The sequence below is a fragment of the Salmo salar genome, chromosome ssa17 (genome assembly GCF_905237065.1).
Source record: "Salmo salar chromosome ssa17, Ssal_v3.1, whole genome shotgun sequence".
Taxonomy (NCBI): Eukaryota; Metazoa; Chordata; class Actinopteri; order Salmoniformes; family Salmonidae; genus Salmo; species Salmo salar.
In genome coordinates, this window is record NC_059458.1 from 2,870,646 (window position 1) to 2,884,876 (window position 14,231).

The 14,231-nt window shown below is 48.4% G+C and overlaps 1 protein-coding gene across 1 annotated transcript in view; it reads right to left on the reverse strand.

Annotated features, from left to right (window-relative positions):
• The window catches only part of LOC123728311 (SH3 and multiple ankyrin repeat domains protein 3-like), a 406,162-nt gene that overhangs the window by 197,073 nt on the left and 194,858 nt on the right, over nt 1-14,231 (reverse strand).

Genomic DNA, 14,231 nt, shown 5'->3' on the forward strand with positions numbered 1-14,231 from the left:
ACCAGTCAGTCGGTAGCACTAACCCGGCTGTCATATACCGGTCGGTGGTAGTTCACTAAACAGCTGTCGCCTGTGGTCAGTGTTGCTTTTTCTTCCCAGCTGTCGCTATAACCCGGTCGGTCAGTTCATGTTGGCTGCCATGTATAGCGAATCAGTCGGTAGCACACTAACCCAGCTGTCATCTAACCCGGTCAGTCGGTATTTCTTGGCTCTTGTAACCGGTCGATCGATAGCACTAACGGCTGTCGTATAACCGGTCAGTCGGTAGCACTGGCGAATACGCAGCAGTCAGTCAGTAGCATAACCCCAGCTGTCGCCATAACCAGTCGGTCAGTAGCACACTAGCTGGCTAATATATGCCAGTCAGTCGGTAGCACACTACTTGGCTGTCATATAACCGGTCGGTCAGTGCTTTCTTAGCTGTCATAAACCGGTCAGTCGGTGGCACTAACCCAGCTCTTATAACCAGTCAGGTCAATAGCACTGCTTTAGCTGTCCGTATAACCGATCAGTCGGCCTTTTTAACCCAGCTGTCCATATAACCAGTCGGTCAGTGGTTCACTAACCCAGCTGTCATATTATAACAATTGATCGTGCTTTTTAACACTAACCCAGCTGTCTATCTAACCAGTCGGTCAGTAGCACACTAACAGCTCTTATAGCAGTCAGTCAGTAGCACACTAACCAACTGTCATATAACCAGTCGGTCAGTAGCACAAGCCCAGCTCTTATAACCAGTAGTCAGCCGGTAGCACACTTAACCAGCTGTCGCCTAACTTGATCGGTCAGTAGCACTGGCCCAGCTCTTATAAGCAGTCAGTCAGTAGCACACTAACTGACTCTTCCTGTAGTCCGGTCGTGCTTTTAACCCAGCTCTTATAACCAGTCGGTCGGTAACCAAACTATTGACTCTTATAACCAGTCCCGGTGTTGTACACTAACCCAGCTTTTGTCATATTGCACCGGTCGGTCGGTAGCACCTAACCCAGCTGTTATATAACCGGTCAGTCAATGGCACGCTAACCCAGCTGTCCTTGTAACCGGTCAGTCGGCGCGCACTAACCCGGCTGTCATATAACCGGTCAGTCAGTAGCACACTAACCCGGCTCTTCTTCCCGGTCGGTCATTAGCACACCTATTTGGCTGTCGCCATAACCAGTCGGTTGGTGGCACCTTCTTGGCTCTTGTAACCAGTCGGTTAGTAGCGCACCTTGTGTCATATAACCAGTCGGTGGTAGTTCACTAACCCGGCGGTCGCCATATGATCAGTTGGTAACACGCTAACAGCTGTCGCCTTACCGGTCAGTCAGTAGCACTAGCAGCTGTCATGTAACTTGATTGATCGGCCTTCTAACTTGGCGGCTCATATAACCAGTCCGGTCGGTAGCACTATTCCAGGCATATAACCCGGTCGGTCAGTCGCTTTTAACAGCTGTCGCCATAAACCCGGTCAGTCAGTAGCACACTAACCCGGCTGTCATATAACCAGGTCAGTCGAAGCACACTGTAGCAGCTGTCATATACCAGTCAGTCAGTAGCACACTAGCAGCTCTTATATTGTTGATCGGTATGACACTAACCCCGTGTCGCATATAACCAGTCAGTCGGTAACGCACTAACCCGGCTGTCGCTATATACCGGTCGGTCGGTACTTTCTTGGCTGTTTCCTGTGATCAGTCAGCCAGCACACTAACCCCGGCTGTCATATAACCAGTCGGTCGGTAACTTAGCAGCTCTTATAACCCGGTCAGTCGGTAGCACACTGCTCAGATGTTGTTTACCAGTCAGTCAGTAGCACTAACCCAGCTGTCCTTTCAACCAGTCGGTCGGTATACACTAACTTAGCTGTCATGCCGGTCAGTCAGTAGCACCACTTAACCAGCTCTTATAACCAGTCAGTCGGTAGCACCTGGCCCGGCTGTCGCCGTAACCGGTCGGTCGGTAGCACTAACGCTGTCGCCATACCGGTCAGTCAGTATGCACCTGGCTTCCAGCTCTTATAACACAGCCGGTGATAGCCACTAACCCTGTTGTCATATTCGTGATCAGTCGGTAGCACTGCCCGGCTGTCGCCATAACCGGTCAGTTGGTAGCGCACTGCCCGGCTGTCATATAACCAGTCGGTCGGTAGCAGAAGCTGGCAGCTGTCGCCTTGCAGTCGGTCAGTAGCACACTAACCCAGCTGTCGCCATAACCCAGGTCGGTCGGTAGCACACCAGCAGCGTCATACCTTGGTCGGTCAGTAGTTCACTTCTTGACTGTCCGAAACCTGTCGGTCGTTATGCTGCTAACCCAGCTGTCATATAATGAATCAGTCGGTAGCACACACTAAACCCGGCTGTCGCCCATAGCCCGGTCGGTCGGTAACACCGCAACCCGGCTGTCGCTATAACAGTCAGTCGGTAGTTCACTACAGCTGTCCTTATAACCGGTCTGTCGGTAGTTTTCATCGCAGCTGTCATCTAACCAGTCCGGTCGGTAACATAACCCGGCTCTGAATAACCGGTCAGTCGGTAGCACTAACCTTAGCTGTCATATAACCAGATCGGTCAGTAGCACACTAACCCAGCTGTCATATAACCAGTGGTTAGTAGCTTTTTTTAACCCAGCTGTCATATAACCAGATCGGTCAGTAACCAAACTAACCCGGCTGTCGCCCATATACCAGTCAGTCAGTAGCGCACTAGCCAGACTGTCCATATAACCGGTCAGTCCGGTAGACTACTAACCCAGCTTTGTCCTATACCAGTCGGTCAGTAGTTTCGCTAACCCAGCTGCTCAGCCAACCAGTCGTCGGTAACACTAACCCGCTGTGCTTATAACCAGTCGGTCAGTAGCACACTAACCCAGCTGTCCCTTATATACCAGTCAGTCTGATAGCACACCTAGCCCAGCTCTTAACTTCAGTCGGTCGGTAGCACACACTAACCCGGCTGTCATATAACCCGGTCAGTCAGTAGCACACTAACCCAGCTGTCATAACCGGTCCGGTCGGTAGCACACTTAACCCAGCTTCTTATACGGTCAGTCGGACACACTGGCACACACATATAACCAGTCGGTCAGACACTCCTTCAGCTTGTATAACCAGTCAGTCGGTAGCACACTAGCCCGGCTGTGCCAATAACCAGTCAGTCGGTAGTTCACTAACCTTTGTCATGATATAACCGGTCGGTCCGGTAACCAAACGTCGTCAGTAGCACACTAACCCGGCTCTTCTAACCGGTCGGTCGGTAGCACACTAACGCAGCTGTCGCCTATACCCGGTCAGTCGGTAGCACACTAACCCAGCGCCATAACCAGTCAGTCGGTAGCACACTAACCCAGCTGTCATATAACCAGTCCAGTCAGTAACACACTAGCCCAGCTGTCGCCTAACCAGTCAGTCAGTAGCACGCTAACCCAGCTGCTTACTTAAAGCAGTCAGTCAGTAGCACTTTTACTAACCCTGCTGTCGCCTTATACCAGTCCGGTCAGTAGCACACTAACCCACTTGTATAACCAGACCGGTCAGTAGCACACTAAGCCGGCTGTCATATAACCAGTCAGTCGGTAGCACACTAACCCAACTGTCATATAACCAGTCTGATCACGGTAGCACATAACCCAGCTCTTATAACCGGTCAGCCAGTAGCACTAACCCGGCTGTCCTTATAACCAGTCGGTCAGTAGCCTTAACCCAGCTCTTATAACCAGTCGGTCAGCCCAGCACTAACAGCTCTTATAACAGTCAGTCGGTAGCACACTAACCCAGCTGTCATACTATTACCGGTCAGTCGGTAGCATTTTAGCAGATGTCCTTGTAACCGGTCAGTTAGTAGCGCACTAACGAAGCACATTCGTATAACCAGTCAGTCGGTAGCACTCTTATAACCGGTCGGTCGGTAGCACACTAACGGCCACTGCAATATACCAGTCGGTCGGTAGCACACTACTTCCAGCTCTTATAACCGAGATCAGTCGGTAGTTCTAACCGCGGCACATTGTATAACCCGGTCAGTCAGTGCCCGCCCGGCTCAACCGGTCGGTCGGTAGCAGCACTAACACTGCCTAAACCAGTCAGTCGGTAGCACACACTAACCCAGCTGTCGCATAACCAGTCGGTCGGTAGCTCACTAACCCGGCTGATCGCCCTATAACCAGTCCCAGTCGGTAGCGCACTAGCCCAGCTGTCATCCAACCAGTCGTCGGTAGCACACTTCAACCCGGCTCTTATAACCGGTCGGTCAGTAGCACTTTCGTCACGAAATAACCAGTCCGGTCGGTAGCACACTAACCCCGGCTGTCGCTATAGCCGGTCGGTGGTAGTAGCACACTAACGCAGCTGTCATATAACCAGTCGATTCGGTAGCAAACTAACCCAGCTGTCACATATACCGGTCAGTCGTAGCTCACTAACTTTGCTGTCGTCTCAACTCGTCAGTCGGTAGCACACTAACCCGGCTTTGTCATGTAACCGGTCGGTCAGTAGTTCATAACGCAGCTGTCAAATAACCAGTCAGTCAGTAGCACACACTAACGCCCGGCTGTCGCTATAACCAGTCGGTCAGTAGCACACTAACCCGGCTGTCGCTATACCATCTTTGGTCGGTAGCACACTAACGCAGCTTCTTATAACCCGGTCAGTCGGTAGTTCACTAGCCCGAGCTGTCATATAACCCGGTCGGTCGGTAGCACGCTAAGCTTGGCTGTCGTATAGCCGGTCGGTCGGTAGCACACTAACCCAGCTCTTATAACCGGTCGGTCGGTAGCACTGCTTTGGCTGTCGTATAACCAGTCGGTCAGGCAGCACACTAACTTAGCTGTCATATAACCCGGTCAGTCGAAGCTTTTTCTTAGCTGTCATGTAACCAGTCAGTCAGTGATTCATAACGCTGTCCTTATAACCAGTCGGTCAGCCTTTAACCCAGCTGTCATCCAACCAGTCCGGTCAGTGGCACACTTAACCCGGCTGTCTTCTAGCCGGTCAGTCGGTAGCGCACTAACGCAGCTCTACATAACCGGTCGGTCAGTAGCCACTAACCCATGTCAATAACCAGTCAGTCGGTGGCACACTAACCGGTGTCATATAACCAGTCGGTCGGTAGCACACTAACCCGGCTGTCCATATACCCAGTCAGTCGGTAGCGCATAACCCAGCATCATATAACCGGTCAGTCGGTAGCTCACTAACCCGGCTGTCAAATAGTCAGTCGGTAGCACACTAACCCACTGTCATATAACCAGTCAGTCGAAGTAGCTTCACTAACCCAGCTGTCATATAACCAGTCAGTCAGTAGCACACTAACCCGGCTGTCGCCCTATAACCCGGTCTGTCGGTAGACACTAACCCCGGCTGTCTTATAACCCAGTCGGTCAGGTTTTTTTACTAACCCAGCTGTCAAATAACCAGTCAGTCAGTACACACTAACCCAGCTGTCATATAACCAGTCAGTCAGTAGCACACTAACCCAGCTGTTATAACCAGTAATCAGTAGAACACTAACCCAGCTCTTGTAACCAGTCAGTCAGTGAAGACACGAACCAGCTGTCATATCGTCAGTCAATGTGAGCATCACAAGCCCGCTCTTATAACCAGTCAGTCAGTGGCACACTAACCCAGCTCTTAGTAACCAGTCAGTCGAGTGCACACTAACCCAGCTTGTCTATAACCAGTCAAATAAGGAGCACTTACCTAACCCAGCTGTCATCCATAACCAGTCGGTCGGTATTTGAAGTCATGCCCAGCTCTTTAACGAATCAATCAGTAGCACACTAACCCAGCTCTTATAACCAGTCAGTCAGTAGACACACTAACCCAGCTGTCAAATATACCAGTCAGTCAGTGGCACACTAAACCAGGGACTTATAACCAGTCAGTCAGTAGCACACTAACCAACTGTCATGAGTAACCAGTCAGTCAGTAGCACACTAGCCCAGCTGTCATATAACCGAGTCAGTCAGTAGTACACTAACCCAGCTCTTATAACCAGTCAGTCAATAGCACACTAACCCAGCTGTCATATAAACAGTCAGTCAGTAACCCACAAACTCAGCAGTTTCGTATAACCAGTCAGTCAGTGAGCACACTAACCCAGCTGTCGATATAACCAGTCAGTCATAGCACACTAACAGGCCAGCTGTCGATACCAGTCAGTCAGTAGTTCACTAACCCAGCTCTTATAACCAGTCAGTCAGTAGCACACTAACCCGCTTGTCGCATCACCAGTCGGTCAGTAGCACACTAAACCAGAACTTCTATAACCAGTCAGTCATAGCATACTAACCCAGGCTGGTCAATAACCGAGTCAGTCAGTGTAACTAGCCCAGCTATCATATAACCAGTCAGTCAAAGTAGCACACTAACCCGAGCTCTTATAACCAGTCAGTCAGTAGCACACTAACCCAGCTGTCATATAACCAGTCAGTCAGTAGCACACTAACCCGGCTGTCCTTATAACCAGTCAGTCAGTAGCACACTAACTCAGCTGTCATATAACCAGTCAGGTCAGTAGCCACTAACCCAGCTGCTCGCTATACCAGCCAGTCAGTAGCACACAACCCAGCTCTTGTATAACCAGTCGGTCTAGCAGCACTAACCCAGCTGTCGAACCGGTCAGTCAGTAGCACACTATACCCAGTCTTATAACCCAGTCAGTCGGTAGCACACTAACCCAGCTGTATATACCGAAACAATCAGCAGGGACACTAACCTCAGCTCTTATAACCAGTCAGTCAGTAGCACACTAACCCAGCTGTCGCATAACCGGTCAGTCAGTAGCACACTAACCCAGCTCTTATAACCACGTGTCAGTCAGGCACACTAATCCCAGCTGTCATGCATAACCAGTCAGCCAGTAGGCTAACTAACCCAGCGCTCCTATAACCAGTCAGTCAGTAGCACACTAACCCAGCTGTCACATAACCAGTCGGTCAGTAGCACACTAACCCAAGCTCTTATAACCAGTCAGTCAGTAGCTTTTACACCAACCCAGCTGTCATATAACCAGTCAGTCAGAAGCAAACTAACCCAGCTCTTATAACCAGTCAGTCAGTAGCACACTAATCCAGCTGTCCACATAACCAGTCAGTCAGTAGCACCACTAACCCAGCTGTCATGATAACCAGTCAGTCAGTAGCACCAACCCAGCTTCTTATAACCAGTCAGTCAGTAGCACACTACCACCTGTCATATAACCAGTCAGTCAGTAGCACACTAACCAGCTGTCATATACCAGTCAGTCAGTAGTTCACTAACCCAGCTGTCATATAACCAGTCAGTCAGGTAGCACACCTGTCATATACCAGTCAGTCAGTAACAACCCAGCTCATATAAAGTAGTCAGTAGCACACTAACCCAGCTGTCATATAACCAGTCAGTCAGTAGCACACTAACCCAGCTCTTATAACCAGTCAGTCAGTAGCACACTAACCCAGCTGTCATATAACCAGTCAGTCAGTAGCACACTAACCCAGCTGTCATATAACCAGTCAGTCAGTAGCACACTAACCCAGCTCTCTATAACCAGTCAGTCAGTAGCACACTAACCCAGCGTGTCATATACCAGTCAGTCAGTAGCCACTAACCCAGCTGTCATATACCAGTCAGTCAGTAGCACACTAACCCAGCTGTCACAAACCAGTCAGTCAGTAGCACACTAACCCAGCTGTGCGCGCTATAACCAGTCAGTCGGTAGTACACTAACTCAGCTGTCCATATAACCAGTCAGTCAGTAGTACCACTAACCCAGCTGTCGCATATAACAAGTCAGTCAGTAGCACACTAACCCAGCGTCATACTAACAAGTCAGTCAGCTAGCACACTAACCCAGCTGTTGTCATATAACAAGTCAGTCATGTAGCACACTAACCCAGCTGTCATCTAACCAGTCAGTCAGTAGCACACTAACCCAGCTCTTATAACCAGTCAGTCAGTAGCACACTAACCCAGCTGTCACTTATAACCAGTCAGTCAGTAGCACACAAGCCCAGCTCTTATAACCAGTCAGCCAGTAGCACACTAACCCAGCTGTCATATAACCAGTCAGTCAGTAGCACACAAGCCCAGCTCTTATAACCAGTCAGTCAGTAGCACACTAACCCAGCTCTTATAACCAGTCAGTCAGTAGCATACCAACCCAGCGCTGTCATATACCAGTCAGTCAGTAGCACACTAAACCAGAACTTATAACCAGTCAGTCAGTAGCACACTAACCCAGCTGTCATATAACCAGTCAGTCAGTAGCACACTAGCCAGCTGTCATATAACCAGTCAGTCAGTAGCAATACTAACCCAGCTCTTATAACCAGTCAGTCAGTAGCACACTAACCCAGCTGTCATATAACCAGTCAGTCAGTAGCACACTAACCCAGCTCTTATAACCAGTCAGTCAGTAGCACACAACCCAGCTGTCATATAACCAGTCAGTCAGTAGCAGCACTAACCCAGCTGTCATATACCAGCCAGTCAGTAGCACACTAACCCAGCTCTTATAACCAGTCAGTCAGTAGCACACTAACCCAGCTGTGCATATACCAGTCGAGTCAGTAGCACACTAAACCAGAACTTATAACCAGTCAGTCAGTAGCACACTAACCCAGCTGTCATATAACCAGTCAGTCAGTAGCACACTAGCCCAGCTGTCATATAACCAGTCAGTCAGTAGCACACTAACCCAGCTCTTATAACCAGTCAGTCAGTAGCACACTAACCCAGCTGTCATATAACCAGTCAGTCAGTAGCACACTAACCCAGCTCTTATAACCAGTCAGTCAGTAGCACACTAACCCAGCTGTCATATAACCAGTCAGTCAGTAGCACACTAACCCAGCTGTCATATACCACGCCAGTCAGTAGCACACTAACCCAGCTCTTATAACCAGTCAGTCAGTAGCACACTAACCCAGCTGTCATATAACCAGTCAGTCAGTAGCACACTAACCCAGCTCTTATAACCAGTCAGTCAGTAGCACACTAACCCAGCTGTCATATACCAGTCAGTCAGTAGTACACTAACCCAGCTCTTATAACCAGTCAGTCAGTAGCACACTAACCAGCTGTCATCTAACCAGTCAGTCAGTAGCACACCAACCCAGCTCTTATAACCAGTCAGTCAGTAGCACACTAACCCAGCTCTTATAACCAGTCAGTCAGTAGCAAACTAACCCAGCTGTCATATACCAGTCAGTCAGTAGCACACTAACCTAGCTGTCATATAACCAGTCAGTCAGTAGCACACTAACCCAGCTGTCATACAACCAGTCAGTCAGTAGTTCACTAACCCAGCTGTCAAACAACCAGTCAGTCAGTAGCACACTAACCCAGGTGTCATATAACCAGTCAGTCAGTAGCACACTAACCCAGCTGTCATATAACCAGTCAGTCAGTAGCACACTAACCCAGCTGTCATATAACCAGTCAGTCAGTAGTTCACTAACCCAACTGTCACTATAACCAGTCAGTCAGTAGCACACTAACCCAGCTGTCATCTAACCAGTCAGTCAGTAGCACACTAACCCAGCTCTTATAACCAGTCAGTCGGTAGCACACTAACCCAGCTGTCAAATAACCAGTCAGTCAGTAGCACACCAACCCCAGCTGTCATATAACCAGTCAGTTAGTAGCACACTAACCCAGCTGTCATATAACCAGTCAGTCAGTAGCAAACTAACCCAGCTGTCATATACCAGTCAGTCAGTAGCACACTAACCCAGCTGTCATATAACCAGTCAGTCAGTAGCACACCAACCCAGCTGTCATATAACCAGTCAGTCAGTAGTTCACTAACCCAGCTGTCAAATAACCTGTCAGTCGGTAGCACACTAACCCAGCTGTCATATAACCAGTCAGTCAGTAGCACACTAACCCAGCTGTCATATAACCAGTCAGTCAGTAGCACACTAACCCAGCTGTCATATAACCAGTCAGTCAGTAGTTCACTAACCCAACTGTCATATAACCAGTCAGTCAGTAGCACACTAACCCAGCTGTCATCTAACCAGTCAGTCAGTAGCACACTAACCCAGCTCTTATAACCAGTCAGTCGGTAGCACACTAACCCAGCTGTCATATAACCAGTCAGTCAGTAGCACACTAACCCAGCTGTGCATATAACCAGTCAGTTAGTAGCACACTAACCCAGCTGTCATATAACCAGTCAGTCAGTAGCAAACCAACCCAGCTGTCATATACCAGTCGGTCAGTAGCACACTAACCCAGCTGTCATATAACCAGTCAGTCAGTAGCACACTAACCCAGCTGTCATATACCAGTCAGTCAGTAGCACACTAACCTAGCTGTCATAAACCAGTCAGTCAGTAGCACACTAACCCAGCTGTCATATAACCAGTCAGTCAGTAGCACACCAACCCAGCTGTCATATAACCAGTCTGCAGTAGACCTAACCCAGTCTTATAACAGTCAGTCAGTAGCACACAAACCCAGCTGTCATATAACCAGTCAGTCAGTAGCACATTAACCCAGCTCTTATAACCAGTCAGTCAGTAGCACACGAACCCAGCTGTCATATAACCAGTCAGTCAGTAGCACACAAGCCCAGCTCTTATAACCAGTCAGTCAGTAGCACACTAACCCAGCTCTTATAACCAGTCAGTCAGTAGCACACTAACCCAGCTGTCACATAACCAGTCAGTCAGTAGCACACTAACCCAGCTGTCATATAACCAGTCAGTCAGTAGCACACAAGCCCAGCTCTTATAACCAGTCAATCAGTAGCACACTAACCCAGCTCTTATAACCAGTCAGTCAGTAGCACACTAACCCAGCTGTCATATACCCGTCAGTCAGTAGCACACTAAACCAGCACTTATAACCAGTCAGTCAGTAGCACACCAGCCCAGCTGTCATATAACCAGTCAGTCAGTAGCACACTAACCCAGCTCTTATAACCAGTCAGTCAGTAGCACACTAACCCAGCTGTCATATAACCAGTCAGTCAGTAGCACACTAACCCAGCTGTCATATAACCAGTCAGTCAGTAGTTCACTAACCCAACTGTCATATAACCAGTCAGTCAGTAGCACACTAACCCAGCTGTCATCTAACCAGTCAGTCAGTAGCACACTAACCCAGCTCTTATAACCAGTCAGTCAGTAGCACACTAACCCAGCTGTCAAATAACCAGTCAGTCAGTAGCACACTAACCCAGCTGTCATATAACCAGTCAGTTAGTAGCACACAACCCAGCTGTCATATAACCAGTCAGTCAGTAGCAAACCAACTCAGCTGTCATATACCAGTCAGTCAGTAGCACACTAACCCAGCTGTCATATAACCAGTCAGTCAGTAGCACACTAACCCAGCTCTTATAACCAGTCAGTCAGTAGCACACTAGCCCACCTGTCATATAACCAGTCAGTCAGTAGCACACTAACCCAGCTGTCATATACCAGTCAGTCAGTAGTTCACTAGCCCACCTGTCTTATAACCAGTCAGTCAGTAGCACACTAACCCAGCTGTCATATACCAGTCGGTCAGTAGTTCACTAACCCAGCTGTCATATAACCAGTCAGTCAGTAGCACACTAACCCAGCTGTCATATAACCAGTCAGTCAGTAGTTCACTAACCCAGCTGTCATATAACCAGTCAGTCAGTAGCACACTAACCCAGCTGTCATCTAACCAGTCAGTCAGTAGCACACTAACCCAGCTCTTATAACCAGTCAGTCAGTAGCACACTAACCCAGCTGTCATATAACCAGTCAGTCAGTAGCACACTAACCCAGCTGTCATATACCAGTCAGTCAGTAGCACACTAACCCAGCTGTCATATAACCAGTCAGTCAGTAGTACACTAACCCAGCTGTCATAAACCAGTCAGTCAGTAGCACACTAACCCAGCTCTTATAACCAGTCAGTCAGTAGCACACTAACCCAGCTGTCATATAACCAGTCAGTCAGTAGCACACTAACCCAGCTGTCATCTAACCAGTCAGTCAGTAGCACACTAACCCAGCTCTTATAACCAGTCAGTCAGTAGCACACTAACCCAGCTGTCATATAACCAGTCAGTCAGTAGCACACTAACCCAGCTCTTATAACCAGTCAGTCAGTAGCACACTAACCCAGCTGTCACATAACCAGTCAGTCAGTAGCACACTAACCCAGCTGTCATATACCAGTCAGTCAGTAGCACACTAACCCAGCTGTCATATAACCAGTCAGTCAGTAGCACACTAACCCAGCTGTCATAAACCAGTCAGTCAGTAGCACACTAACCCAGCTCTTATAACCAGTCAGTCAGTAGCACACTAACCCAGCTGTCATATAACCAGTCAGTCAGTAGCACACTAACCCAGCTGTCATATAACCAGTCAGTCAGTAGTTCACTAACCCAGCTGTCATATAACAAGTCAGTCATTAGCACACTAACCCAGCTGTCATCTAACCAGTCAGTCAGTAGCACACTAACCCAGCTCTTATAACCAGTCAGTCAGTAGCACACTAACCCAGCTGTCATATAACCAGTCAGTCAGTAGCACACAAGCCCAGCTCTTATAACCAGTCAGTCAGTAGCACACTAACCCAGCTGTCATATAACCAGTCAGTCAGTAGCACACTAACCCAGCTGTCATATACCAGTCAGTCAGTAGCACACTAACCCAGCTCTTATAACCAGTCAGTCAGTAGCACACTAACCCAGCTGTCATATAACCAGTCAGTCAGTAGCACACTAACCCAGCTCTTATAACCAGTCAGTCAGTAGCACACAAACCCAGCTCTTATAACCAGTCAGTTAGTAGCACACAAGCCCAGCTCTTATAACCAGTCAGTCAGTAGCACACTAACCCAACTGTTCTAACAAGTCAGTCAGTAGCACACAAGCCCAGCTCTTATAACCAGTCAGTCAGTAGCACACTAACCCAGCTCTTATAACCAGTCAGTCAGTAGCAAACTAACCCAGCTGTCATATACCAGTCGGTCAGTAGCACACTAACCTAGCTGTCATATAACCAGTCAGTCAGTAGCACACTAACCCAGCTGTCATATAACCAGTCAGTCAGTAGTTCACTAACCCAGCTGTCAAACAACCAGTCAGTCAGTAGCACACTAACCCAGGTGTCATATAACCAGTCAGTCAGTAGCACACTAACCCAGCTGTCATATAACCAGTCAGTCAGTAGCACACTAACCCAGCTGTCATATAACCAGTCAGTCAGTAGTTCACTAACCCAACTGTCATATAACCAGTCAGTCAGTAGCACACTAACCCAGCTGTCATCTAACCAGTCAGTCAGTAGCACACTAACCCAGCTCTTATAACCAGTCAGTCAGTAGCACACTAACCCAGCTGTCAAATAACCAGTCAGTCAGTAGCACACTAACCCAGCTGTCATATAACCAGTCAGTCAGTAGCAAACTAACCCAGCTGTCATATACCAGTCAGTCAGTAGCACACTAACCCAGCTGTCATATAACCAGTCAGTCAGTAGCACACTAACCCAGCTGTCATATAACCAGTCAGTCAGTAGTTCACTAACCCAGCTGTCAAATAACCTGTCAGTCAGTAGCACACTAACCCAGCTGTCATATAACCAGTCAGTCAGTAGCACACTAACCCAGCTGTCATATAACCAGTCAGTCAGTAGCACACTAACCCAGCTGTCATATAACCAGTCAGTCAGTAGTTCACTAACCCAGCTCTTATAACCAGTCAGTCAGTAGCACACTAACCCAGCTGTCATATAACCAGTCAGTCAGTAGCACACTAACCCAGCTCTTATAACCAGTCAGTCAGTAGCACACTAACCCAGCTGTCATATAACCAGTCAGTCAGTAGCACACTAACCCAGCTGTCATATACCAGCCAGTCAGTAGCACACTAACCCAGCTCTTATAACCAGTCAGTCAGTAGCACACTAACCCAGCTGTCATATAACCAGTCAGTCAGTAGCACACTAACCCAGCTCTTATAACCAGTCAGTCAGTAGCACACTAACCCAGCTGTCATATACCAGTCAGTCAGTAGTACACTAACCCAGCTCTTATAACCAGTCAGTCAGTAGCTCACTAACCCAGCTGTCATATAACCAGTCAGTCAGTAGCACACTAACCCAGCTCTTATAACCAGTCAGTCAGTAGCACACTAATCCAGCTGTCATATAACCAGTCAGCCAGTAGCACACTAACCCAGCTCTTATAACCAGTCAGTCAGTAGCACACTAACCCAGCTGTCATATAACCAGTCAGTCAGTAGCACACTAACCCAGCTCTTATAACCAGTCAGTCAGTA